This window comes from Erpetoichthys calabaricus, chromosome 2, assembly GCF_900747795.2.
Source record: "Erpetoichthys calabaricus chromosome 2, fErpCal1.3, whole genome shotgun sequence".
Classification (NCBI taxonomy): domain Eukaryota; kingdom Metazoa; phylum Chordata; class Cladistia; order Polypteriformes; family Polypteridae; genus Erpetoichthys; species Erpetoichthys calabaricus.
Genome location: NC_041395.2, coordinates 101868552 through 101895965, shown reverse-complemented (window position 1 = coordinate 101895965; position 27414 = coordinate 101868552). Strand labels below are relative to the sequence as shown.

Sequence of the window (27414 nt, the reverse complement as noted above, 5' to 3'; positions counted from 1 at the left end):
TGACTCCTCCTGGGACACGCTTACCTTTCCTACAAAGGCTTTTAAGATTCACAATGGTACAGAGATGGAAAGAGAAATCATAATTTAGCGAGACGGACAAAATGAAACTACAATGAACTGTGGAATATTGCACTTTGGAAACTAATATCTGTCTCAGTCTAGGAATGAATGGGTAGAAAAACAACATTGCAGATCCATTCTTTTTCTTTTAATTACAACTTACCAGCTCATGCCTGTATTTAGAAGACTAATGAGCTTTTCTGAAAATCAGTAGAAGCAGCTCTTAAATGAGTATCTCTTGATGTTTCTGAGCAAAAAAGTGATTAAACTGAACGCAGGCCTAGAGTGGAGTGTTTGAAGTCAAATTAGCCAGGCTATTATGGAAGCACTACTGTATTTGGGCTTTTACAAGTTGTGAAGACCCGGGGACGCACAGCTCCCCAAACACCCAAAACAACTGTCACAGGCACAAGTCTCTGTAACACAGAAATTTATTATTTACGTGGGAAGCACTTTCCCTCTGTCCCCACTGCAGCCCAGTACAAATACACTTCACTAAGGCACCAATACACAGTTCCTTTATCCTCCTTGTCTCTTCTTTCTCTCTTCCTTCCACCTCCATTCCTCCCTCAAGCTTTGTCCTCTTCCTCCTGACTCTAGCTTTCTCAATGGAGTGAGGTGGCTCCTTTTATAGGGCACCCGGAAGTACTCTAAGTGTCCGGTGATCTTCTTCCAGTAGCACTTCCGGGTGTGGTGGCAGTCCTGCTAAGGATGACTCAGCTGTTCAACTTTTGCCCCTGGCAGTGGAAACTGACCCTGACAGTGTTGAGCTTCCATGCTCCAACCTTGTGGCACCACAGCAAGCCAGGGGGGCTGCCCTCTGTCGTCCCGGAGGAAGTATTGTGCCATGCATGCTACTTCCCCAAGTCCTTCCATTGAAGGTGTCCAGTCAGAGTAAGAGTCCCAGCTGTCCATCGCAAAGTGTACTTTTTTTCTGAAAGTGATCATGTTGCCTGACCAACTACATCAGACCTTATAATGCTCTTATTAATGAGACAATGTTATCTCATTTCATTTTTAACCCTCAGTGGAGGCAGCTTGACGGCCAAGATCTCCAGGACTCTGAATAAATCCATATCGTATTATGTAATATTATCTACTGTTGTATTGAGGATTACTTGTGTTCTGTTATGTTTATTGTATTGTATTGACCCCCTTTTTTGACACCCACTGCACACCCATCCTACCTGGAAAGGGGTTTCTCTTTGAACTGCTTTTCCCGAGGTTTCTTCCATTTTTTTCCCTACAAGGGTTTTTTTTGGGAGTTTTTCCTTGTCTTCTTAGAGAGTCAAGGCTGGGGGGCTGTCAAAAGGCAGGGACTGTTAAAGCCCATTGCGGCACTCCTTGTGTGATTTTGGGCTATACAAAAATAAATTGTATTGTATTGTATTGTATTAACTTTATTCAGAGGTGTGGGAGTGGAGCCCCATCTTGGCTGTACATAGCACAAGACAGGAGACAACCCATGCCAGGGTGCCAGTTGATTGCAGGGCCCAGTCATGCATAAACCTACACTGGGGTCAGTTGGAAGTTCATCAGTTCATCAGTTTAAATTGAGGCGAATGGCTCAGGCAACACTGTCAGACACTAAAATACACAGGTATCACATTGCCAATTCTAGTGGGAAAGTCAGCATCTAAAAACAACACCATCAGGAAACTGATGGGCAAAACCAGGGGAGCTAAACCTCAAACTTTGAGAACCTCAGCCTTGGCACTGTTCATGCCTGCCTCGGAGTACACCACACCAGCATGGAATTCTATGGTGCCACAGGGTTGGAGCACATGAAGCTGGTGGATGTTGCAGTTAATGAAACCGTGTGGACCGTGACAGGATATTTGAAGCAGACCCTAGTGTACAAAATGTACTTGCTCATCGGAATAGCCCCACTTCACCACTAAAGAGAAATTGCAACAGATGTGAAGAGAGCAAAGGCAGAGGCAGACCCTCGAGACTCCCTGCAAGGATACCAACCTGCAGCACAACTACTAGATCCAAAAAGAGCTTCCTTTCAAGGACATGGATCATGGAAGGAACTCAGGAAGATAACTTAATCACAATTAAAGCACAAACTGGGTAACCCAGATTTCCCAGTTAAAGAAGAACTGGCACCTAGCAGTGATCTGCTTTTTACATTGTGGAGAACCCTAAATCGTATTAGAGTGGGTGTGCCAAGATGTAAGACCATCCTGCAAACTGGGGATTCCTGCCAGCTGATGCGGAAGTTCTGTGCAAGTGTGTTGCTGTCAAGGATCTTAATCATTTGCTGATCTGCCCCAGATTACACCATCCATGCACAATGGAAGAAATCTAAGAAGCCAACAACAATGTCATCTTCTCTGCACATTTGTCAAAGTGTTGTGTTTGACCATCCATCCATCCATTCATTTTCCAACCCGCTGAATCCGAACACAGGGTCACGGGGGTCCGCTGGAGACAATCCCAGCCAACACAGGGCACAAGGCAGGAAACAATCCTGGGCAGGGTGCCAACCCACCGCAGGACACACACAAACACACCCACACACCAAGCACACACTAGGGCCAATTTAGAATCGCCAATCCATCTAACCTGCATGTCTTTGGACTGTGGGAGGAAACCGGAGCATGGAATAATAATTCTTTACATTTATATAGCGCTTTTCTCACTACTCAAAGCGCTCAAAAAGAAGAACCATTTCAGTTCACTTGTCCTGCATGTCTTTGAGAATGTGGGAGGAATATGAATTGTTTCTTATCTTTATACACATCAATAATTATTTCATATGGCAGTTATGAAACCCTGTGAAATCATTCAGGTATAATAGGTGAAAGGTCAGATAGTAATACAATGGTTAGTGTTTCTGCTTTGGGAAATGTTCTGGATGCATATTCTGGCCCAGTCAATATCTGTGTAGATTTTCTATGTTCTCCTCAGGTCTGTAACTGTTTTCTATGGATACACCAGTTTAGCTTCCACTAATTTTAAGAATATTGCAAAGAAAGTTAAAAGAAGATGTAGTAGTTGACCTTCTCAAATAAATGGAGAGCTGTTTGATTCAGTACATTCTACATATACTGTATTTAGTCAGCGATAATCTACTGTAATTTTCTGATTGGTCCCTGTTTTATCCGCATAAAGTGAATGACTGAATTCAATACAGTATAGCTGTGGTATTTTACAAATGTTCTGTTTAACTGTATTTAAATGTCTTTCACTCACTTGTTGAAAGATTTTTAGAAACATATACTGTATACTTAAGGTAAAACAAACTTGTGATGATAAAACAGCAAATAGAAAAAATAGGTTCAAATAAAAGTGTGGGGTACTGTTATAAACCTATCTTTCAAAAAAGGTTTGATCAAATTCTTCATGATCTCAGTCATCCCCTGCATTATGAATTCGGTTTCAACACTAACGGGTGATAGAGACTTACAGTGAAGAATAAAAACAATGCTCTTTAAGAGAACATTTGTACCTTCAACAACTGAGCTGTTTAATGACTATAAATATGAGCTAGAAATGTGAAGTGTGTTTTGTTCTTCAAGTAAGTTTTGTTCTTTTTATTGTACATATTCTCTTTTCTTTCATTGACACGTTTAAGTTATTAAATTGTAATGGACATGACTACCCGAATTTCCCATTAAGAAATAACCACATTCACCTCGTTGGTTTGAGTGTGCCCACTTATGGATTAAGACACACAATCCAGTATTGGTTCCCAGCATCCAATGCTGTTATGACCTGCAACCCGCCACTGGGTTAAGCTGGCTTGATAATGGATGGGTTGGGTCTTTTGATGATGAAAGACAGTTGTTAAGACTTGCAAATCCACTACTATATTGAGTTCTGACCTTGAATATGAATCCCTGTCTCTGGCTGTTCGTAATCTTCAACTTTCCTAAATTCCTCAGACCTCTTCGATGACATGTATAATTGCTGTCTCTGGTGAAAATTAGCATGATCTTGTGTCAAATTTTAAATAAATAAGCATATGAAGGTTTCTTAATTTTATAATTTAATTACAAAGAACTATACTGAATGGCGGCTGAGTGCTTAGCATTGCTGCCTCATAAATCCACAATACTTGATTCAAATCCAGTTCCTGGTTGAATTTTTGCATGATTCTCCAAGTGTTTGTTTTTCCACCATATCCCAAACATGGACATGTTTTGTAATCAAATGATTCTGAATTTTCCCCACATAAGTTTATGTGAACATATTAGTGGATTATGAGATACTGACTGGTCCTGTGTCTAGTGATGATAACATTCCAAATGTCCAATGCTGCCAGAATAGGCTGCATCTTCCTGGAACCCTGAATTGGCCTGCAACGGTTTGACAATATTATGTTACGCTAATTTAGATAATGAAAAATAATTTAATATATGTTTTCACATGGATGGAAAGAATAATATTGCCATTTCATAACTCTTGCATTCTTGGTTGTACAGTATCTGTTGTTTGTGACATTATTCAGTATTTTAGCACAGCATACACTTTTTTAATAATTGCCAATGTTTTTGATAGCTTGTAACAGAAACATTTCCACTCCCTCTTTTCTGAGGTTTCTGGTTATGTTGCTTAGAGTCACTGCCATTTTTATAATAGTATCCATTCTCCGGCTTTGGAATGGATTTATGGTATCTGCACAAATATTGGGAGCCATATCACATTTTTTTCATATTATGGCTGCAATTGACATTTATCTAACAAAAGGTTGCAATATTGCAATGGACACTAAGGAACTTAACGACTGGTAGGACAATAGAAATGGATTTTATACAGAGTTGAATTTTGTCTTTTGCTTTTTTCACTTTGCTAGCTGGTTCCAAGTTAAACTCATAGTTAATAATTTACAAGCCAAAGTACTGGGTATATATGTCGACTAGATTAAAGAAATAAAGCAAAGGTTTTTAAATAGTCACCCTGTTGTTTTTACTAGCTGTTCCATTCATAATCCACACTGCCTCTCCATCAATATTTCTACTCTTGTGAATTGAGAAATTTGTTCTTTTTGGGTAAGATTGGATTCTAGAATGGCAGTAACTCCTTGCTTGGTTGCAACCAAGAATGCTGTCATGTCTGATTCGTCTTTTTAGTTCAAGGTCAACAGGCCATAGTGCTTAAATTGTGAAGAAAATCCACTCTTTGATTTTCTGTTGTGTTGTGCTGCACTTCCACTTTCAGTTAAGCCTCACCCAACATCACCCCTTCAAATGGGCACGATACTCCTTTTTATATTACAATGGATAAAAGCAGCATGCATCATTGATCGGGTAAGTACCGCTAAGCTCTGTTCATTTTGTCTGCTATTCATTCTTCCTCTTTTTCAGATGTTTTATTTGCTCTGAGCCAGCAGGTGCCAATGGTGTACAAACTGTAGCACACAGGAAAAACAAAAAAAAAACATTGGGATGTCCAGCATCAAACTTTTGTGTTCCAAAGAAGTCTATCTTGATTGTATGATCCTGGAGAGCAAATCTGCAAAATCTGGTCCAGTTTGGTCAAAATGTGTAGGGTTGTATAGGGAACGAACAGACAAACAGATATACTATGTTATATATACTATATAGATTACCAATATTTACAGTACTGTATGTGTATTTAAAAATATTTATTTAAAGAAAATAGTCTCTCTTCATATATATAAATTTGTATATATCTTATGTTTAAATGATGTTTTAGTGTTTATGTATTTTTATTAATGAGGCTACATTTGAAAGTGCTTCTTAATGTGCACTATGTAACAATAAACTGAGTTGTGTATGTTTGTGTGTGCTCCAGTGCCTTTCTAACAAGTACTCCCGTTTCTTCCACAGACATGCACTTGATAAATCTAAATGGGCCTGTTTGAACAAAAGTAGGTGAGTATATATTTGTGTTCAGTGATGGAGTGATATTTCTCATAAGGCAGTTTTCTGCTACTGAGAATGGTTCTTGTTCCCTGTTGCCCTGTGCTAGAATTAGTCAATGAAGGACATCATGGTTGCACCATGGTTAGCTTTGTGGGTATCTGGGTGTAACTTCTCTGTCTCCCCCTCTGTGTCTGTTATGTGTTTTCCCCACAGCCTAATATTCAACTGAGGTTGACATGTGTCTCTAAATTAGTCCTGTATGATTGGGTATGGGCATGTGTATGGATGTGCCAGTGATGAACTGGCATGTCATCCACAACTAGCTTCGGTCTTATGCCTGATACTGCTGAGATAGGCTCTGGTTCTTTGAAATCCTGCATTGGAATATTCATTTTAAAAAGTGAATGGATAATTGCATGATGTTCAAAAAGACCAAACAGTTCAGACAATTTTATAAAAGAAAATTGTCTCCTATCTTAAAGAACAACATTTGTATTTTTACAGTGTTTAATGTGTATTATACTGTTAATCAGTATTAAAATGCTTATCTTCATCTGTATGACTTAAAGCAACCTTTTGCAAAGACACAAGGCTATACTAGTGATTTTAGAGACCTGATTGACAAGTATATTTTAATACACTCCTCCAAAAGTCAGTGAATGTTTTAAATGTACTATTTGCCTGTTGTGTTCTACTCGACTGACTGAAGCTGTTGATTGATTGCCTCTAATGTTCTATAATGTTATTCTGCTTAGCTTGATAACATATTTCTGTATTCAGCATTCAGTGCACAAAACGGAGGCTTCTTGAATATATTCAGCTACCAGTTAGGAAGCTATCCTCTTTTCATTCATCCATCTGTTTGCTAAACCCTTTTTATCATCCATAACGACAGTAAATAGCAAAACCCTCTCAGAGCATGCTCACATACTGTGATACAGGGTGACATGCACATACACAAATATAAACTAAGAAATTATTTTTTAATATTTATACAATATATCAAAAATATAATTAAATCCTGTGCAATCATTGAGTGTTACATCTTTCGGTCAATGGTGGGATTGTAGTACAGTGGTTAATGCTGCTGCTTCGTGGCCATTTCAATGTCTGTGTAGATTTTGCATGTACTCCTGAAATCTATATATGTTTTCTGTGGTTGCTCCACTTTTTCTCCCACTTTCCAAGGAGATGCATGTTACTGTTATTAGAAACAGTAAACCAACTCCAAATTAATATGGCACTTCATCCTAGGAATGTTTTAAAAGTGAAACATTACTAAATTTACTAAATGGTGACCTGGTTAGTGTAAAAGAAATGAAAAAGAATGTAATGGGTTTCAGAAAGAAAAATATAGTTGACTCACTTCCTCAAATAAATGGAGAGCCTTTTGAATCAGTTACATCCTACACCTAGCCAGAGTGATAATTAACTGTAATTTTCTTGTTGTTCCATTTTATTTACATAAAGGGGCATGACTGAACTGAATGCACATATTGTACAGTATCTTAAAAATGGTCAATGTACCTGTATTGCAGAAAATTCTGCATGGCATTTTTAGAGACTTATACACTCAAGGTAAAATTAAACTGTAATGCCAGACTAAAAGAGCAAAAGGGTGACCAGGATCAATGAAATGTGTGTGGAATTGCTATGTGCCTATCTTTTCAAAAAAGGCTTCATGATCTCAGTCATCCCCTGCATTATGAATTCTGTTTCAACAGTGATGGCTGATAGAACCTTACAGTGAAGAGTAAAAACAATGGGCCTTAAGAGATCATTTGTAACTTTAACAACTGAGCTGTTTAATGATTATGGGTAACTCAACAAGAAATGTGAAGAGTGCTTTGTTTTTCAAGAAAGCCTTTCTTTTAATTTTACTGTTTGTGTTCTCTTTCCTTTGACTCGCTTCTTTCTGTTATTAAATTTTAATGGACTTGACCAACTGAATTTCCCATTCATAGATAACGATGTCTACCTTGTTGGCCTGAGTGTGGCCACTTATGGCTTGACACTCCCTCCACTATTGACTTCTGCTGCATACCCAATGCTGTTATGACCAGTGACCTTCAACTTTGTTAAGCTTGCTTGATAATGGATGGGTGGATAAGTCTTTTGATAATTAAAATTTGTTGTGAAGCACTACAAACACTCTGATGCTCACTCACTCCAAGTCGATTTCCAGTTACCAATCAACATATCATGTTCATCTTTGGTATTTAGGATGAAGCCACTCATGCAAACCTTGAAATTGCTAATGACTATTGATGCCCCAGGAAACAGAAAATGCCAAGGCTGCAAGCACCCAAGGCATAATAGTAATTTGTCGCTATAAAATGGTTGTCATGTTCTTGAAATCTTAAACATATTGTATCTGTCTTTGGTAGCTTTTCTTTCAATTAAATTTAATGATAGATTTTAAGTCTTAATTAACATGAAATGTGAGTAGTTTTAGATTATAAAAACATACACAGACATAAGCTCACACATGTGGGAATTGAGTTGTTCCTCTAGGACACATCCTCTTTACAAGGATTGCACCAGTAATGTTACTTTTTCTATCAATATGCACAGCCCACAGACATAAAAGGGAAAGTGGATGTAGTGTGACCTTCTTCTAAGGTTCTATTTATTAGGATTTTGTTATATTTCCCACATTAATACTGCACCTCTGCTTCATGGACCCATTGATCTGTCTCACAATTCAACTTCATCTTTAAGTGGGAATAAGATCCGAAAGTACTTGGAATTATGGAATCAGCAAATATACAACACCATTTGAAGGACACCTTTAAGTAACTTAAATGGTTTCAGTTTAACATGGTGGAATGCAGACGCAACTATGATTACACAAATACAGAAGCATGCAACAATATATCCAATTTCATACATTCATAGCCTTCTGTAGAACTACAAAATTAATGTACAGAAGGTGGGTAGATCACATGGCTACTGAAATCCCTGTCCAGAAACAAACATTTGGTCCACTGTTCCACAACCAGGATCGAATATGCATTGCTACCTCTGAATGTGAATTTCAGCCATTGGCCAGAATGTTGCCATACTAGTGCCATAACATAGGTGCTCTAGGGCAGGGGTCCCCAACCACCGGTTCGCGACCCACTACCGGGCCGCAGCCGTCTGACAGCCGGGCCGCGAGAGAACTGCCGGCAACGGAGACTCACTCAGACTTTTCAGAACGCTTGGCGAACGGGGCTTTGCAGCGGCGCAGAGAGAGGAGAGAGTATTACAACAAAGTATTGTTACGGTCCCGATAGTTTCCCAATATGACACGAGTCTATAGAAATCACGTTACTACGAAGTACATTCAGCAGATGCTTTCATTACAACGAAGTGACCTTGAAATGCCTGAATGAATCATCCACAGAGCAGTTAGATCTGTGGTCGCAGCTCAGTTGTACACATTTACACAACGATCCCCACACAGAAACATTGTAAAAAAAATTCTTTCTTCGAACTTTCCTCGTACTGTTTTTTTTTTTTGCTGTTTTTGTTTTCTGTGGTTTTCAGTGATACCTTTTGCTTATTGCTTGTCAACATTTGAAAAACATCCATTGGAATTTAACTCATTGTCACCCTCCTATAGAAATGGCAGACACAAAAAAAACGATAATAGTGTTAATGTTTGTGATGTGCAATCTGTTGGAATGGCAAATGCAAAGCATATGTCTTTGTTATATGCAAAAAAAGAAGAAAAATCTTGGGTTGCAAACGTATGCGAACTGCTTAATAATAATAGAAATGTTATGTAAATTGTGTATAAAACTGCCAAACCCACCCCCCACCCCCCCAACCAGTGGAAAAATTTGCGTCTAATTAAATGGTCCTTGCTGTCAAAAAGGTTGGGGACCACTGCTCTAGGGAATGGAAATATTATTTGGCAATAAGAGACCACCATTTGTCTTCCTTTTTGAAAACTGGAAACATCACCACAGTCTAACAATCCAGAGGTACTTCCATGCTTTACTGGATTTGTATGTTAGCAATAGCTCCTTAACAATTTGAAGTATATTAGCATTTCTTGTCTGACCTCATCCAGCCCTGCAACTTTCCACTGTCGAGGTTTTCACTCACTGCAGAAACCTCAGCCACAGAAATGGTGCCAGCCCTTGCCTTTGACACTGGGATGTAGGCTGGGTTTGCTTTTCATGTTGAGTCTAACATTTCCTCTCCCTTCCTAAGAGCAACTGATAGAATATCTTTGAGAACATTTGCAGTGAAATTAAACCCTCATGGCCTTGCTTTTCCTCCTCATGATTACAGTTGTCCCTATAAATGCTACCTTTTTTAGCCTGTTATTACATTTCAGTCAAGTCAAGCTTAACGTGCATCACATGAAAAATAACGGAAAGAATTATTAAGGATACAATTGACCAGCACAGGGCAAGTACAGGAGTTTTTCATGTTTTACTAACATACTGATGTTCTATATGGAAGCAACAAAAGGATATAATCAAAGGGGAGCTTATGATATTATTTATCTTGACTTTCAGAAAGCATTTGATAAGGTGCCACATGAGAGGTTGGGCATCAAACTAAAAGAAGTGGGAGTTCAGGGTGATGTTTTTAGATGGGTGCAGAATTGGCTCAGATACAGAAAGCACAGGGTGATGATCCGAGGAACCTCATCAGAATTGGCAGAGTTTAAGAGTGGCGTTCCACAGGGGTCAGTGCTAGGGCCGTTGCTATTTTTAATATATATATAAATGATTTGGATAGAAATATAAGTAACAAGCTGGTTAAGTTTGCAGATGATACCAAGACAGGTGGGTGGCAGATAATCTGGAATCCGTTAAATAATTACAGAGGGATTTAACAGCATAAAGGCAGATCTGAGGCAGATAAAGTTTAATATTAGTAAATGTAAAGTATTATACATAGGAAGTAAAAATGTTAGGTTTGAATACACAATAAGGTGTCTGAAAATCGTGAGTACAATGTAAGAGGAGGACTCAGGAGTTGTAGTGGACTCTACGCTATCAATTTCCCGACAGTGTTCAGAAGCCATTAAGAAGGCTGACAGAATGTTAGGTTATATAGCATGATGAGTGGAGTATAAGTCCGAGGAGGTTATGCTCAAGATTTATAACACACTGGTGAGGCCTCATCTGTAGTACTGTGTGCAGTTTTGGTCTCCAGACTACAAAAAGTCCCTTCTTGGATCGAGGCCTTGCCGTGGCAGAAGGGCTTGTGCGATCTAGTGATCCTCGGAGCTATGTTGTCGGGAGCTACGTGCTCCTGGTAGGGCTCCCCAAGGGAAACAGGTCTAAGGTGAAGATCCAGACTGGAGCCAGGCCCGGGGGAGGGGCTCGCTGGACCTTCAACCACGGGGCCCAGCCGGGCTCAGCCCGAAGGAGCAACGTGGTTCCGCTCTCTTGTGGGCCCACCACCTGCAAGAGAGGCCATAGGGGTCGGGTGCAATGCAATATGGGTGGTAGCCGAAGGCGGAAACTCTGGCGTTCCGACCCTCGGTTGCCGAAACTGGCTCTTGGGACATAGAATGTTACCTCTGTGGCGGGGAAGGCGCTTGAACTGGTGTGAGAGGTTGAGAGGTACCAGCTAGATATAGTCGGGCTCACCTCTACGTATGGTCTGGGCTCTGGAACCATTCCTCTTGAGAGAGGCTGAACTTTGTTCCACTCTGGAGTTGCTATGGGTGAGGGGCGTCGGGCAGGGGTGGGCTTGCTTATGGCCCCCCAGCTCGAGGCCTGCATGTTGGGGTTCTCCCCGTTGGACAAGAGGGTTGTTTCCTTACGCCTTAAAGTTGGGGGAAGGACTCTGACTGTTGTTTGCGCTTATGCGCCAAACAGCAGTTCAGAGTACCCAGCCTTCTTGGAGTCCCTGGAAGAGGCGCTGCGAGGCGCAGCTCCTAGGGACTCTATCTACTGCTGGGAGACTTAAACGCTCACATCGGCAATGACAGTGAAACCTGGAGAGGTGTGATTGGGAGGAACGGCCTCCCTGATCTAAACTCTAGTGGTGTTCAGTTGTTGGACTTCTGTGCTGGCCATGGATTGTCCATAACGAACACCATGTTCAAGCATAAGGGTGTCCATAAGTGCACTTGGTGCCAGGATGCCCAAGGTTGCAGCTTGATGATCGACTTTGTAATCGTGTCATCAGATCTGCGACCTTATGTCTTGGACACTCAGGTGAAGAGAGGGGCTGAGCTGTCAACTGATCACCACCTGGTGGTAAGTTGGTTCAGATGGCAGGAGAGGCTGCCGGACAGACCAGGCAGACCCAAACGAATAATGAGGGTCTGCAGGGAACGTCTGGCGGAGGAACCGGTCAGAAAGATCTTTAACTGCCACCTCTGTCAGAACTTCAACCTCATTCTGAGGGAGGCGAAGGACATTGAGTCTGAATGGGCCATGTTCCGAGCCTCCATTGTTGAAACAGCAGAATGGAGCTGTGGCTGCAAGGTTGTCGGTGCCTCTTGTGGCGGCAATCCACGAACCCGGTGGTGGACACCTAAGGTTCGAGAGGCCGTCAAGCTGAAGAAAGAGTCCTATTGGGTCTGGTTGACCAGTGGGACTCCAGAGGCAGCTGAGGGGTACCAGCGAGTCAAGCGTGTGGCAGCATCGGCTGTTGCAGAGGCAAAAACTCGGGCATGGGAGAAGTTTGGGGAAGCCATGGAAAACGACTTTCGGTCGGCACCAAGAAGGTTCTGGCAAACCGTCAGGCACCTCAGGAGGGGAAAGCGGTGCTCCACCAACACTGTGTACAGTAGAGATTGGGCCCTGCTGACTTCAACTGTAGACGTTATTGACCAGTGGAAGGGATACTTCAAGGATCTTCTCAACAACATCGCATGGACATCAGGGGCAGTACCTCTGGATTGGCAAACCAGACTGGTGGTCCCCCATTTTAAGAAGGGTGACCGGAGGATGTGCTCCAACTATAGGGGGATCACACTCCTCAGCCTCCCTGATAAGGTCTATTCAGGGGTGCTGGAGAAGAGCGTTCGGTCGATGGTCGAATCTTGGATTCAAGAGGAACAATGCGGATTCTGTCCCGGCCATGGAACACTGGACCAGCTCTACACCCTGGCCAGGATCCTGGAGGGGTCATGGGAGTTTGTCCAACCAGTCCACATGTGTTTTGTGGATTTGGAGAAGGCATTCGACCGTGTCCCTCGAAGCATCCTGTGGGGTGTGCTCCAGGAGTACGGGGTACAAGGCTCGTTGTTACGAGCCATTCAGTCTGTGTACAGGAGGAGCAGGAGCTTGGTCCGCATTGCTGGTAATAAGTCGGACTCGTTTCCTGTTGAGGTTGGACTCCGTCAGGGCTGTTCTTTGACACCGATTCTGTTCATAAGTTATATGGACAGAATTTCTAGGCGCAGCCAAGGAGCGGAGGGGGTCTTGTTCGGTGACTGCAGAATCTCATCTCTGCTATTTGCGGATGACGTGGTTCTGTTGGCTTCATTGGACAGTGACCTCCAGCTCTCACTGGAGTGGTTCGCAGCCGAGTGCGAAGCAGCGGGGATGAGAGTCAGCACCTCTAAATCCGAGGCCATGGTTCTCAGCCAGAAAAGGGTGGAATGCTCTCTCCGGGTTGGGAACACATTACTGCCTCAAGTGGAGGAGTTGTTAAGGGTGAATCTTCCACAAACATTTGGAAGTTATTATTTACACAGAGAAACATAGATACTTGGAATACGCTACCAAGCAGTGTGGTAGACAATAAGACTTTATGGACTTTAAAACTAAACTTGATGTTTTTTAGAAGAATTAAGTGAATAGGACTGTCAAGCTTTGTTAGGCTGAATGGCCTATTCTCGTCTAGATTGTTCTAATGTTCTAAAGTCTGAAGAATTCTTTGGTACAATTTCAAAGAATGCCTCCTTACTTAATCTGATGCCTTCTCTTACCGACTGGTCTTCATCAATAGTATTTAAAGTTGCCACTATAAGATTAAGAGTTGTCACCATGAGATTAAGAAAGTACCATTCAACTAAAGCTACTTGTAGCTACTGGAAGTGAGAGTTGAATTCATACTGGGAAAAGACATCCAATTAAACATTGTCACTGCATCTTTCCTACTCTTTTTGGTCTTCGAGTGTTTCCAGTTGATGCCCTGGCAGTCTGAACCAACTCACAGCAAAGATCTAGTAAATTAATCACACCATCCCAACTTCTGACTTGTATCCAGACTATAAAGCCAAAGAGCAGATTACACAACTTAAAATGCTGATCCTTTTTCCTCCATGGTATACATATGACCTATCTTAAATCTGAACATGGTATTCATTATGGACAATCTCTGACTAGCACAAAAAATAATTAACCACTCAGATTCAGATAGGTCATCCATTCCAGTCATACCTGACCAAATGTTATTCTCATACTTTGAGCAGTGAAGTCTCCCAGTAGGACTAACGAGTCAGAAGGGGGTAACCAACAATGTGAACAAAAAGTATTTAGTACTGAGTCTCTGTGTTCAACTGAACAATTTACTTAATCAGCCTGGGTTCTCATGGTGAAAAGCATATGCAATACTTATTAGAATTATATGACAGTTTGTGTTCTATTGTGTCATGTGATCATGTTCATGAAATGAAGCTGCTATATAAAATAGAGGCTGTCTCTTTGCCTGTAGGGAGATTGTTCTAATGTTTAAATAGACTCCATTTTATACTAATAAATGAATAGGAGTATGAGTGTGAGTTAGAGAAGCAAGGGGATATTGTTGTATTTCTTGAAAACTAAATAATCAAATTGTGAAAAAAATGTAAATATGAAGTAAACCTGATTTAAAAAATAGAAGTTGTAGCCACAGAGAAATATTTTATTTATACAAAAAGTAAGAACACATGTGTACAAAGGTGGCACTGAAGAATACAGTCATCATATTCTTTCCTTCAAAATAGCAGCAGTTTTTTTAAATAATCTTTTTGGATGAAGGACTGACTGATTGCAACTTGAAGATGTCATTTACTTTTAAAAGAGGAAGCTCTTTACTTGAACAGATATGTGGTCCAGAGACTTGCAATGAAATAGCAATGCAAAACAGCATACAGTGTGATCAAGCCATGATAGCATTAGGCACATGAAACCATGGCTTTCCTTTATGTTGCAGTTGGGCTTTTAGAAATAATTGTAGTATTTCGTTTAGCAGCATTCCTAAAATAAAGACAAATTAAGTGCACATCATTACAGGTTTTAATGCTGGCGGCATTCTTTTCTTTTATTAAGACAACAATGATAACATGCTCATAAATGATCTCTTCAAACAAACTCTGTAAGTGCCATAGAGGACAGACTGGCTTCCCAACTGGGATGGAGGGAGATTTCTTGCCTGACCAGGATGCCATAATGGAAGGACAGTAAGAGTGGAGACACAATGCAGCCCAGACACCCTGCAATCTTAGTCCCAGTTGGGAACAAAGAATATTGAATGGACTGGAGGAAGGTAGATGCCAGGAGCAATTCATTCCCCGACATAACAGGTGGCCATGTTCCTCTGAGCTGAACCCAATTAGGACACCCACAGGGTGGCATGGGAATTAAAGTCTGGAAGCACAGCTCTGTCAGGGTCCTTGGGTGATGCCAGAGGGCACTACTGGGGTAGGACTGCCCTGGTTTCCACACAACCAATAAAGTGCTCTGGTGGCTGTTGCACTAGAAGTAGTCTCAGGTCTGATTTAAGAGAAGCCATGCAGCCTCACCAGAGTCAGAGTCAGGAGGCAGTGGGTGACACTCAACAGGTTGAATGGAAAGAAAGAAAGAATATTAATTTGTTTTATAATTGTGGCCTTGTTGATTATGCACACTTGGTGAGGTATTTTGATGTAACAAAAATCATTTATTTGAACCCAGGACTGCGTCTAAGTTTTGGGGAGCAGTGGTGCTCCCTGGTGGTTACAATCCATTCAACATTTCTTGGGCCATTTCATGTTTACTAGGCTTTTTTATAACAATATATTAAATATACATAAATGTACAAAAAACGTTAGAGATACATGATGTCTCTAACCTGCTCTTGTATTTTCTACAGTGTGGAAAAACTTATTTTACCTGTTTTTGCCTTTTGCACATTCTAAACTTACACAACCCTTCACTAACTTTTTTATTTTAAATTGCTGTCATTGTACTAGAAAGAGGATTCAGCAAGAATATAATCCTTTTGTACGGTATGATTCATACTAAGGTAATGTCTAAGAGTTTGACAAAACACAGCCTACAGAGTGACAGTAATAAAAACATTGAAAAGATATCTATTAAAAACAGAACATGCAGTGAAGGTGGGCAAAAACGGCATGAGAATATTTTAAACACCAGACTAGGTACTCAGTTTTTCATATTTGTAATGCACTACAATTACTCAGTAATATGATTTATTATAGCATCTTTAATAAGAGGAAATCACACAGAAGACTACAGCGGATGAACACACTACAATTCTGTAAAACTGCTGTACATGTGAAGAGATTTACTGAGTTAAAATTGGAATAAATTTGCAGGTGCAAAGTTGTTTTTGTGACTTAATTCCTTATGTGATTATGTTATTCTTCCAGTTTACCCTTCTACATCATGTTTATATTTTATTATTCAAATATTTTAGGATTGTATTAAACGTAAGGGTTATAGCATCCCAAGTGGAGTGGTTGTGATTATTCCAGTTAGAACTCACTGTTCAGTTCATGCTGGAAAATTGGTCCTTAGCCATTTAATACAGTGAAATCCCATCTAGAATTGGCTGTGCACTGTGATTGGTTTCTCATAACCGTGGCAGGTATTGAAAATGGAAGAGGATTGACAATTAACATAGCATGAGGATTCATAAATTGCGTTGAAGATTGCCAAATAAGTAATTTAGTTTTGCTATGATTTGTTTGAAGGACATTTTTGACTAAGGTGGCAGGAGAGCCTTAGCACACCTTTCTTCAACTAATGATTGCTTCAACAAGTCATACATTTATTTTGCAGTATGGCTGCTTCTATTCTTTATGAATTATCCAATACAGTTGGAAGTAACTATAAATATACATAAAATATTTATGTAAATACAAATGGAAACAAAAATGCAAAGTGGTTATTAAAATATCTGAACAACAAAAAACAAAATACACTGATGCCACATATCCTTCCAATTCCAGAGAGTTGCTTTCTTCTATCTATCTATCTATCTATCTATCTATCTATCTATCTATCTATCTATCTATCTATCTATCTATCTATCTATCTATCTATCTATCTATCTATCTATCTATCTATCTATCTATCTATCTATCTATCTATCTATCTATCTAAGGTACAGAGCAGGGCCTCTATGCTTCATTTCTGTTTCTTCCCCCTTTTTTTTTAGGACTAAATCTGAAATATACAATAGGGCTGCTCAGGCCACTTATTGTGGAGATGCTCAATCTAACCAGCCTGCTGTCATTCACATTCCTGTTTTTTTTTTTTGAAGCATTGTATTGTTGGCCAACTAACCAGCAAGGAGCTCCATGGCTTTACGTTTTTTTGCACAAGAAGGAACAGTCATGACAGGGTGTGATCCTTTACTGTCAGATAAGAATAGAAAAATGAAAGGGAACAAGGAACAGGCTATCTACAGTAAATGACTGTTTCTGAATAAACCTTTTCTAGGTCCCTATCTGCAACTGCAACACTCCATCTTTAAATTATTTAAAAGTTTCATCAGCAGGCAAAAACATTCTCACTGCTACTTCAGTTTATAGGCTTGTTTACACTTACACATACTTTAAAAATGTTTTCACTTTAAAATGCTATGTAATACTCTGCCAGAAAGACATTATGTGCTTTCAATTTAATATACACACGTGGGCAAGTAATCTCTGATCAGCAGTTATGATGATATTCACTTTCCTGACAGATCACCTCTAAGTCTACACTGAACTTTTCTGATGTCTCTCTCTGTGAATGAAAGCAATACTAACCTCTTAGAAGAAAAAAAAACACTCAGCTTTTATATTTTTTATTTTTAACCCCAATTTTCTTTTTTTTTTCTTATTGAAGTGTAATTCTCTATACATAGAGAAAGGTCACATGGTTGAACTGCTGCTGTTTTTTCAGCAATACATTTTCCATAAATCTTGCCCTATGATATGTGGCTTGATAAAAGTAGCTTTAAAATGATTTTAATCAACTCTGGAAAACATGTAATTTGTAAATATTTCAACATTTTCATTAATGGGTATGTGATTCCAACCACATACACCTAGAGGTTTAACAAATTGAATTGGGCAAATCATGTTGATGGTGCCTCTCCAGGAATCGCCACCTTATCGTGGTGGAGAGGTTTGAGTACCCCGTGTCCCTGGTATCTTTGTTGTCCATAGCAGAAGCTCCTGGTTGGGTGACACAAAGCAAATTGGTCCAAGGTGAGGGATCAGATAAAGAATATTTTACAGCCCCTAATAATGCAGCTCTATAAAGATATAAAGAGAACTTCAGTATGAGTTTGTAACAAATCGGCCCCACTAAGCCAAAACAGGTCGATCGTTACTGCAAACCTGACATACTTTAAGGCAGCTAATAAAAAGGATAGGCCAATATTGCACCCTGCAGCGCACCACCGTACACACCCTTTTAAAATGTTGAGTTCAAACTGACGACAGATCATATACAGTATGAGGGAAAAAATAGGTAGAGGACAATATCAATAAACACTGCAAAATTATTATTATTATACACAAGGAAAGACCTAAAAATAACCCTTATATGTGCCGATACAAATATATATATATATCCATCCATCCATCCATTTTCCAACCCGCTGAATCCAAACACAGGGTCACGGGGGTCTGCTGGAGCCAATCCCAGCCAACACAGGGCACAAGGCAGGAAACAATCCTGGGAAGGGTGCCAACCCACCTCAGGACACACACAAACACACCCACAAGGGACAAGTTAGAATCGCCAATCCACCTAACCTGCATGTCTTTGGACTGTGGGGAGGAAACCCACGCAGACACGGGGAGAACATTGCAAACTCCACGCAGGGAGGACCCAGGAATTGAACCCAGGTCCCCAGATCTCCCAACTGCGAGGCAGCAGCGCTACCCACTGCGCCACCGTGCCGCTATATATATATATATATTATATATATATATATATATATATATATATATATATATATATATATATAATATATATATATATATATATATACACATATATATATATATATATATATATATATATATATATATATACACAGTAGGAATATCACTCCCCCAGTTCTTCTTCCAAAGTTCACATGCAAGTCCAAAGTTCCAGCCCCAGTTGGCAGCAGGTGAAATGAAGAGTATAATTGAATGCCAACCCCAAACAGTTAAAATCTTAACTGTATAATGCTCTACAGTCAGTCTGTGCCACAATAAGGAAAAATAAGGTTTTCGTGAGCTCACCCGAGTCCGTGGGAAATAACGGAACGCCAAATTCACAAGTTATAAGTGAATCAGCAAATTCCACCTAACAGTTAGGAACTCTTCTCACGGCCCAGGCAGATGCTGATCTGTTTAGTCTGATTTTTCCTGTCTTCTTCATGGCTGCCATTCTCTCCTTTTAAAACGGCGCGCTTTATGCAAATTTCTCCCAGAAAAAAAAAGGAAATCTTCTGGGGGACCGCTGTCAATCACAGTCTGTAAGTACTAACACAAGCAAACCCGATCGACAGCAGAAAAACGCAATTACTTCTATTTATGTGACAGCGCTACAAGGTTACCGGAGACTTCCTGGAGCCAGGCGAGGAAGAAATGCCCACAGGCGAGTGCCTGGCAGCCGGGCCAACAACGGGGTCCAGTCGGGCTCAGCCTGAAAACGTAACATGGGACTGCCCTCCTGTGCAACCACCATCTGCAGGAGGAATGGGCACTGGGTGCAATGTGACCAGGGTGGCAGTCAAGGGGCAGAGTCTTTGGTAGACAGAAACCCACACAAACAGAACGATTCTTGGGACACGGAATGTCACCTCTCTTGGGGAGAAGGAGCTGGAGTTGGTGGGTGAGGAGGAGAGATACTAACTAGTGTCACGCACGCGCGATTAGGGAGCTGCGGAACGACCTAAACTGTTGCGCGAAGACATATACCAGACGGGAATGGCGGAGTACTAACCTTTCTCTATTTATTTCCAACAGAAAGAAAGACACAACACCGCCATGAACGTCTGAACATGGAATCTCAACACGCCACTTCCGCCTTCCCTCTGTCGCATCCCAATGACGTCAGCAGTCCCATCATCCATCTCGGTTCCTTACCAGCAGCGCTTCATCCATTTCCAGTCCCTCCCTCATAAATGTTCCCCCCGTCCGCCATGATGGCGAACGGTGTTATGACAATTGTATTGAAAATTCAATTATTTGATCGCACTTTTCCCACAGTATACGGGGCCAGAAAACCCCAAACCTTTTTTGACTATTTGTGTCTTTTTTACAGTGGCGTAGTCGGCAGGAGAGAAAGGTTGTCCGAACATGACAGAAGGACAGGACCTAAACGAAGTGCTGACCGGGATGGCTGCCCAAATTCAGAATCTTCGGATCGCACACGCAGAAACAACGAGGGAGCTTGAAGCAACTAAGGCAAGGCTGACAACGGCAGAAGCGGTAAGACCGGAGCCCTCCAGACCTCCGCCTCCTCTGATGATACCGTTGTCCGATGCCGACGATATAGAGTCATACCTCGGCATATTTGAGAGGACCGCCTCTCGCAACCAGTGGCCGCGGGCGGAGTGGGCGTCCATTTTGGCTCCGTACCTGAAGGGTGCTGCGCAGCGGGCCTATTATGATCTCCCCGAGGAGGAGGCCGCAGATTACGACCTCCTAAAGCCAGAGATCCTTAGTCGCTACGGCATCACTACGGACCAGCAGGCGAGTGAATGGCGAACCTGGCAGTTCAACCCCGACCACCCTGCCCGAGCCCAGGCTTTCGAGTTCTGGAGCAAGATGGGGCGTTGGTTAAGACCAGAAGGTCCCCAGGCACGTAAAGTCGTAGAGCAGGTGGCTTGTGAGGGCTTAGTAAACGCTATGCCGGGATATCTCGCCCAGCAGGTCCGTAGACACCCTTACAAAGACATGAAAGGACTCTTGGAGGTCCTGGAGCGTCAACTTGCGGTTCACCGAGCCGGGGGATCGGAAAAGTTGGCTCGTGGCGCCCGACAGGGACGGTCCAGTCACTCCGAGCCCACACGTCGCGCGGCGGAAGCACCGCAGAAAGCCAAGGACAGACCCGGGCCACCGCGCTGTTTCAAGTGCGGGGACCTCGGTCACCTGTTGTCTGCCTGCCCGTTGTATCAGCCACTCCAGGAGCCAATGGACTGCACTTGGGCCACCACCGAAAGGTACTGTGCTCTGTCAAACCCTCTGGCTATTCCAAATACGGGAGTGGTTTTAGTAAATGGTCATTCTGTGCTTGCATTGTTTGATTCCGGCAGTAACATTACCATTGTTGCTCGCCGTTATGTTTTACCGCAACAATGGCGATACCAGTACGTTAGTGTAACTTGTGTACATGGGGAGACAAAGTCTTATAAGTCCGCAAAGTGTTTTCTGTCATGGAATGGTGGCTTGTCTCGATTAATGGTCGCAGTGTTACCCGAGCCACCTTTTCCTGTCATTTTGGGACACGACTGGTCCAATAGCAACAGCGGGAAACAATTAACCACTCCTAGGGCTAAGTTGGGTCTTGTTATGGGTACGCGAAGCACCACCCCCGCGGCTCCCAGGCCGTGCACACGGGCGACCGCCGTAAATAACAGTGACCGGGGGGAAGAGTCTCTAGCGTCGGACCACGACCCGGAAGAAGGTCCGGGCGAGGGCACGAGCCAAAGAGTCTGCAGAGCTCCCGTACATGCGGACCCAATAGACTCTATGATCAATCAGTTCCGGTCTACCCCCGCGTCATTTAAAAGGGAGCAATGGAATGATGATTCCCTAAAAAACGCCCGGAATGCAATTGTTTCAATAAATGACCATTTGTCTGATGATTCCTTGCCACCGGAGCCCTACTTTGTATTAGAACATGATCTGTTGTATCGCATTGCGAGTCACGAAGGTGGAGCGCGGAAGTTATTGTTAGTGCCGCGAACCTTCCGGCGGGAGGTTTGCGAACTGGCACACTCCCACCTCCTGGGCGCCCATTTGGGAACCGAAAAAACGCTGGAGAGAATTAAACAGCGGTTTTATTGGCCAGGAATAAATGAGGAGGTCCGACGTTTCTGTCAGTCCTGCCCGGAGTGTCAGATCCGTCAGATTCCTAGGAGGGACCGTGCTCCTTTAGTTCCTATTCCCCTTATTGATGTTCCCTTCGAGAGGATCGGTATTGATCTTGTAGGTCCCCTAGAACCTTCGAACCGTGGCCAAAAATACATATTGGTCATGGTAGATTACGCAACTCGATACCCAGAAGCGGTACCTTTACGGTCCGCTACTTCCAAGAATATCGCACGGGAATTAGTCAGGCTCTTTGCCCGAGTGGGAATACCTAAAGAAGTCCTCACGGATCAAGGTACTCCCTTTACTTCGGATACGTTCAGGGAGGTTGCTAAGTTACTGAAAATCAAACATCTGAGGACGTTGGTTTATCACCCGCAAACCGATGGCTTAGTGGAGCGGTTTAATCAGACACTTAAACAGATGTTACGTAAGGTAGTCAGCGCGGACGGTCGGAACTGGGACGAGCTTTTGCCCTTCATGCTCTTTGCTTACCGGGAAGTCCCACAGGCCTCCACGGGTTTCTCCCCCTTTGAACTCTTATATGGACGTCAGCCCCGGGGGCTTTTAGATATATTAAAAGAAGGCTGGGAGGAGGAGGCTCTGCCTGGCTGTAATGTTTTGGAGTACATCGCGCAAATGCGCGATAGAATGAACAAAATCCGACCCATCCTAAAAGATCACATGACCCGTGCTCAAGCAACGCAAGCCCGGTCCTATAATAAAAATGCTGTCCTCCGGGAATTTCACCCCGGAGACCGCGTAATGGTGCTCGTACCCACATCCCATTCTAAATTGCTGGCCCATTGGCAGGGTCCCTATGAGGTAAAGGAGCGGAAAGGGCTGGTGGATTATTTGGTGAAACAACCGAATCATAGACCTGCCGAGAGAGTGTACCACGTGAACTTGTTAAAGCCGTGGAGAGATAGGGACGAGGCTCCACCCTCCGGTACCGCCCTCTCCCTTTGCGCAAGTAAACTCACACTTAACCTCGGACCAGACTTAACCCCATCACAACGGCTGGAGCTGGAACATGCTATCCATGCCGTCCCCGAAGTGGTTAGCGAGGTACCTGGCCGTACTTCATTGATTGAGCACGATATTGTTACTGACCCGGGGGTGATAGTCAGGGAGAGACCCTATCACCTCCCGGAAGCAAAGAGGACGGAAGTGGAATTGGAAATCCAAAGGATGCTGGACATGAATATTATTGAGGAAAGCTATAGTCCCTGGTCCAGTCCTATCGTCCTCGTATCTAAGCCAGACGGGTCCTGGAGGTTCTGCAACGACTTCAGGCGTCTGAACCAAGTCTCTAAGTTCGATGCCTACCCTATGCCCCGAGTGGACGATCTCATGGAGCTCCTAGGGAGGGCACAATACTTGACTACCTTGGACATGACAAAAGGGTACTGGCAAATTCCCCTAACGGCATCCGCCAGAGAGAAAACAGCATTCAGTACCCCTAGTGGACATTGGCAGTATAAGGTCCTCCCATTCGGGTTGAACGGGGCACCTGCTACGTTCCAGCGTCTGGTGGACAGAGTGCTACGACCCCATCAATCCTATTGTGCCGCCTACTTGGATGACGTAGTCATTTATTCCGGCACCTGGGAGGAACATATACTGCAGGTGTATGCTGTTCTTGCCACACTAGCGAAAGCCGGCCTCCGCATTAATCCCCGTAAGTGTTACTTTGGCTTAAGGGAGGCCAAATATTTAGGCTACCTAGTTGGGCGGGGACAGGTGAAACCCCAATGCTCCAAAATAAAAGACATCTTAGAATGGCCCCGTCCGATGACCAAGAAACAGGTGCAGGCTTTCTTAGGGTTGGCGGGGTATTACCGCCGGTTTGTTCCCCGTTTCTCTGAAAAGGCAGCACCCTTGACTGATCTGACAAAGAAAGGGTCTCCTGTCTATGTGGTATGGAACCAGAAAGCGGAACTGGCATTCAGTGACTTGAAAAAGGCCCTGACGTCGGCACCTATATTACACACCCCTGATTTCTCTTTACCTTTTCTTCTCCAGACCGACGCTTCGGACACAGGCCTGGGTGCAGTGTTGAGCCAGAGCGTCGACGGTGCCGAACACCCCATGTTTTACCTGAGCCGGAAACTGTTGGACCGAGAGACCCGGTACGCGGCGGTTGAGAGGGAGGCCTTGGCCATTAAGTGGGCGGTGACTCATCTGCGGTACTACCTGCTGGGTCGTGAGTTCACTCTGGTAACGGACCATGCCGCCCTGCAGTGGATGGCCCTGCACAAGGAGTCGAACCCTCGTGTCACCAGGTGGTTTTTGGACCTGCAGCCATACAAGTTTACCGTTACTTATTGCCGGGGTCCCCTTCAGGCCAATGCTGATGCCCTCTCCCGGGTTCACGACCTCTCGGTTCGGTCCGCCCGACCCGGTGGGTCTGGGCTGAGGGGGGGGGTCATGTCACACACGCGCGATTAGGGAGCCGCAGAACGACCTAAACTGTTGCGCGAAGACATATACCAGACGGGAATGGCGGAATACTAACCTTTCTCTATTTATTTCCAACAGAAAGAAAGACACAACACCGCCATGAACGTCTGAACATGGAATCTCAACACGCCACTTCCGCCTTCCCTCTGTCGTATCCCAATGACGTCAGCAGTCCCATCATCCATCTCGGTTCCTTCCCAGCAGCGCTTCATCCATTTCCGGTCCCTCCCTCATAAATGTTCCCCCCGTCCGCCATGATGGCGAACGGTGTTATGACAATTGTATTGAAAATTCAATTATTTGATCGCACTTTTCCCACAGTATACGGGGCCGGAAAACCCCAAACCTTTTTTGACTATTTGTGTCTTTTTTACACTAGATATAGCTGGGCTCATGTCCACTCACTCGCTTGGTTTTGGAATCAAACCCCTTGAAGGAGGCTGCACTGTGCTTTACTCTAGAGTTGTCTGGGGGGGAGCGAGTAAGGCATCGCCTTGGAATGGGCTTCTTATTGAGTACCTGCCTGGTCGAAGGCAGGTTGGAGTTTGTCCTGGGAATTGAGAGGGCTGCCTCTGTATAGCTGAAGGTCTCAAAGGGGATGACTCTGACTGTTATATGTGCCTATGCAGCAAATGACAGTTCGGAGTGCCAGGCCTTCTTGGAGTCACTGGAGGAGATCCTGGAAAGGGTCCCAGCTGGGGTCTCTATAGTTCTGCTGGGAGACTTCAATGATCACGTGGGTAATAATGGAGACACCTGGCATGATTGGGAGGAACAGCCTCCCTGATCTAAACCCAAATGGTGTTCTGTTATTGGACTTCCTTGCTAGGCGTGGTTTGTCCACAACAAACTCCATGATTGAACATAATGTGGCTCACATGTGTAGTTGGTACCGGAGCACATTAGTCCAAAGATCTATGATCAATTTCATGATGGTATCATCAGATTTGCGGCCGTATGTTTTGGACACTCAGGTGAAGAGAGGGGCTGAGTTGTCAACTGAACACAACATGGCAAGCTGGGTCACATGGTGGGGGAGGCACCTGGATAGACCTGAAAGGCCAAGCTAGTTGTGAGGGTGAACTGGGAACGTCATGGGGAGGCTCCTGTCCAGAAGGCTTTCAAACCCAACCTCCAAAAGAGCTTTTCCCACATCCCTGGGGACAAAGAGTCCAAATAGGCTTTGTTCAAAGTGTCAATTGTGAAAGTGACTGCAAAGAGCTATGGCCTGATGGCCATAGGTGCCTCTTGAAGTGGCAACCCAAAGACCCAGTGGTGAACACCAGAGGTGAGGGATGCCATCAGGCTGTAAAAGGGGGCCTTCTGTGTATGGGTAGCAACAGGCCAAAAGCGCTGCGGCCTTGGTGATCAGGGAAGCAAAAACCTGGGTGTGGGAGGAGTTTGGAGAGACCATGGAAACCAACTGTTGATTGGTCTCAAAGAGGTTTTGGCAAACCATCAGGCAACTCAGAAATGGAAGACAGAGATTGACCTAGGCCAGGGATAGGCAATGTCGGTCCTGGAGAGCCGCAGTATGTGCAGGTTTTTGTTCCAACCCAGTTCCTTAACAAGAACTCAATTATTGCTGATGAAGCACATATTGTTTAAGTGACATTTTGATGCTTCATTTTAGTGGTATCGCTTGTTAAGGTTCTCCAACCTTAATTGCTTATTTCAATCTTAAACTGCTGCATTCAGTGTTTTAATTGCTCCTTATTGGCAATAAGATGTAAAAGACAAAGCAGCCAGCAGTTCTCCAGCTAGCTTTTTTCCAATTACATCTGTGTGTGTTCATCATGCACTGTTTGATTTAATAAAACACTTAATAGAAAAATGTGACAGACTGAAAATGATCTGTTTTAGGCTTCAAATCATTTGGATGATATCCTTGGAAAGGAAAAAAATCTACGATATAAGAGCCTTACATTGCACAGACTAACAAGCCATAAAATTAAATAAGGTCTGAGATTGGCAATGATTGGTTTCTAATTAAGCAATTGGGTTGGAATGAAAACCTGTAGCCACTGCGGCTCACCAGGACCGACATTGCCTACCCCTGACCTAGGCTGTTCAAGGGTGGAGAAGTGCTGATCTGGACAGAGGATGTTGTCTGGTGGTAGAAGCAAAACTTTGAGGAGCTCCTAAATCCGATGGACGTACCCTCTGTTGAGGAGGCAGAACCATAAAGTGATGAGGAATCAATGCCCATTTCCTTGAGGGAGGTCACTGAGGTAGTAAAGCAACTCTGAAGTGGCAACGCCTCAGGGTTGGATGAGATCTGCCCAGAAATGCTGAAGGTTCTGGGCACTGTTGGGCTGTTATGGCTGACATAACTGTTCAATATTGCATGGTAATCAGAAGTTGTGCCATTGTAGCAGACCGAAGTGGTGGGTCTCATTTTTAAAAAGGGGAACAGAAGGGTGTGCTCTAACTATCAGGAATCACACTCCTCAGCATTCCTGGGAAAGCTTATGCCAGGGTACTAGAAAGGAGACTCCACCTAGTCGTGGAACATCAGATCCAGGAGGAACAATGTGCATTCCGCCCAGTTCGGGGTACACTGGTCCAGCTCTTTACCCTCAAGAGGATTCTGAAAGGGGCATGGGGGTACACCCAATTGGTCTCTATGTTTTTTGTGGACTTAGAGAAGGCATATAACCGAGTTCCTTGAGGTATACTGTGGGGGGTGCTGGGAGAGTATGAGGTTCCAGTGCCACTAATAAGGGCTATTCAGCCCCTATATAATTACTGCGAGAGTTGTGTCCGCATACTCGGAAAAACATCAGCACCATTTCCAGTGGGTGTGGGACTCCTCCAGAGGTTATAGATGTAAAGGGGAAAGGGGAAGGAAGT

At 43.3% G+C, this 27414-nt stretch overlaps 1 protein-coding gene across 1 annotated transcript in view; it reads right to left on the bottom strand.

Moving 5' to 3' along the window:
- The window catches only part of luzp2 (leucine zipper protein 2), a 709194-nt gene that overhangs the window by 120671 nt on the left and 561109 nt on the right, over positions 1-27414 (bottom strand). The window lies entirely within an intron of this gene.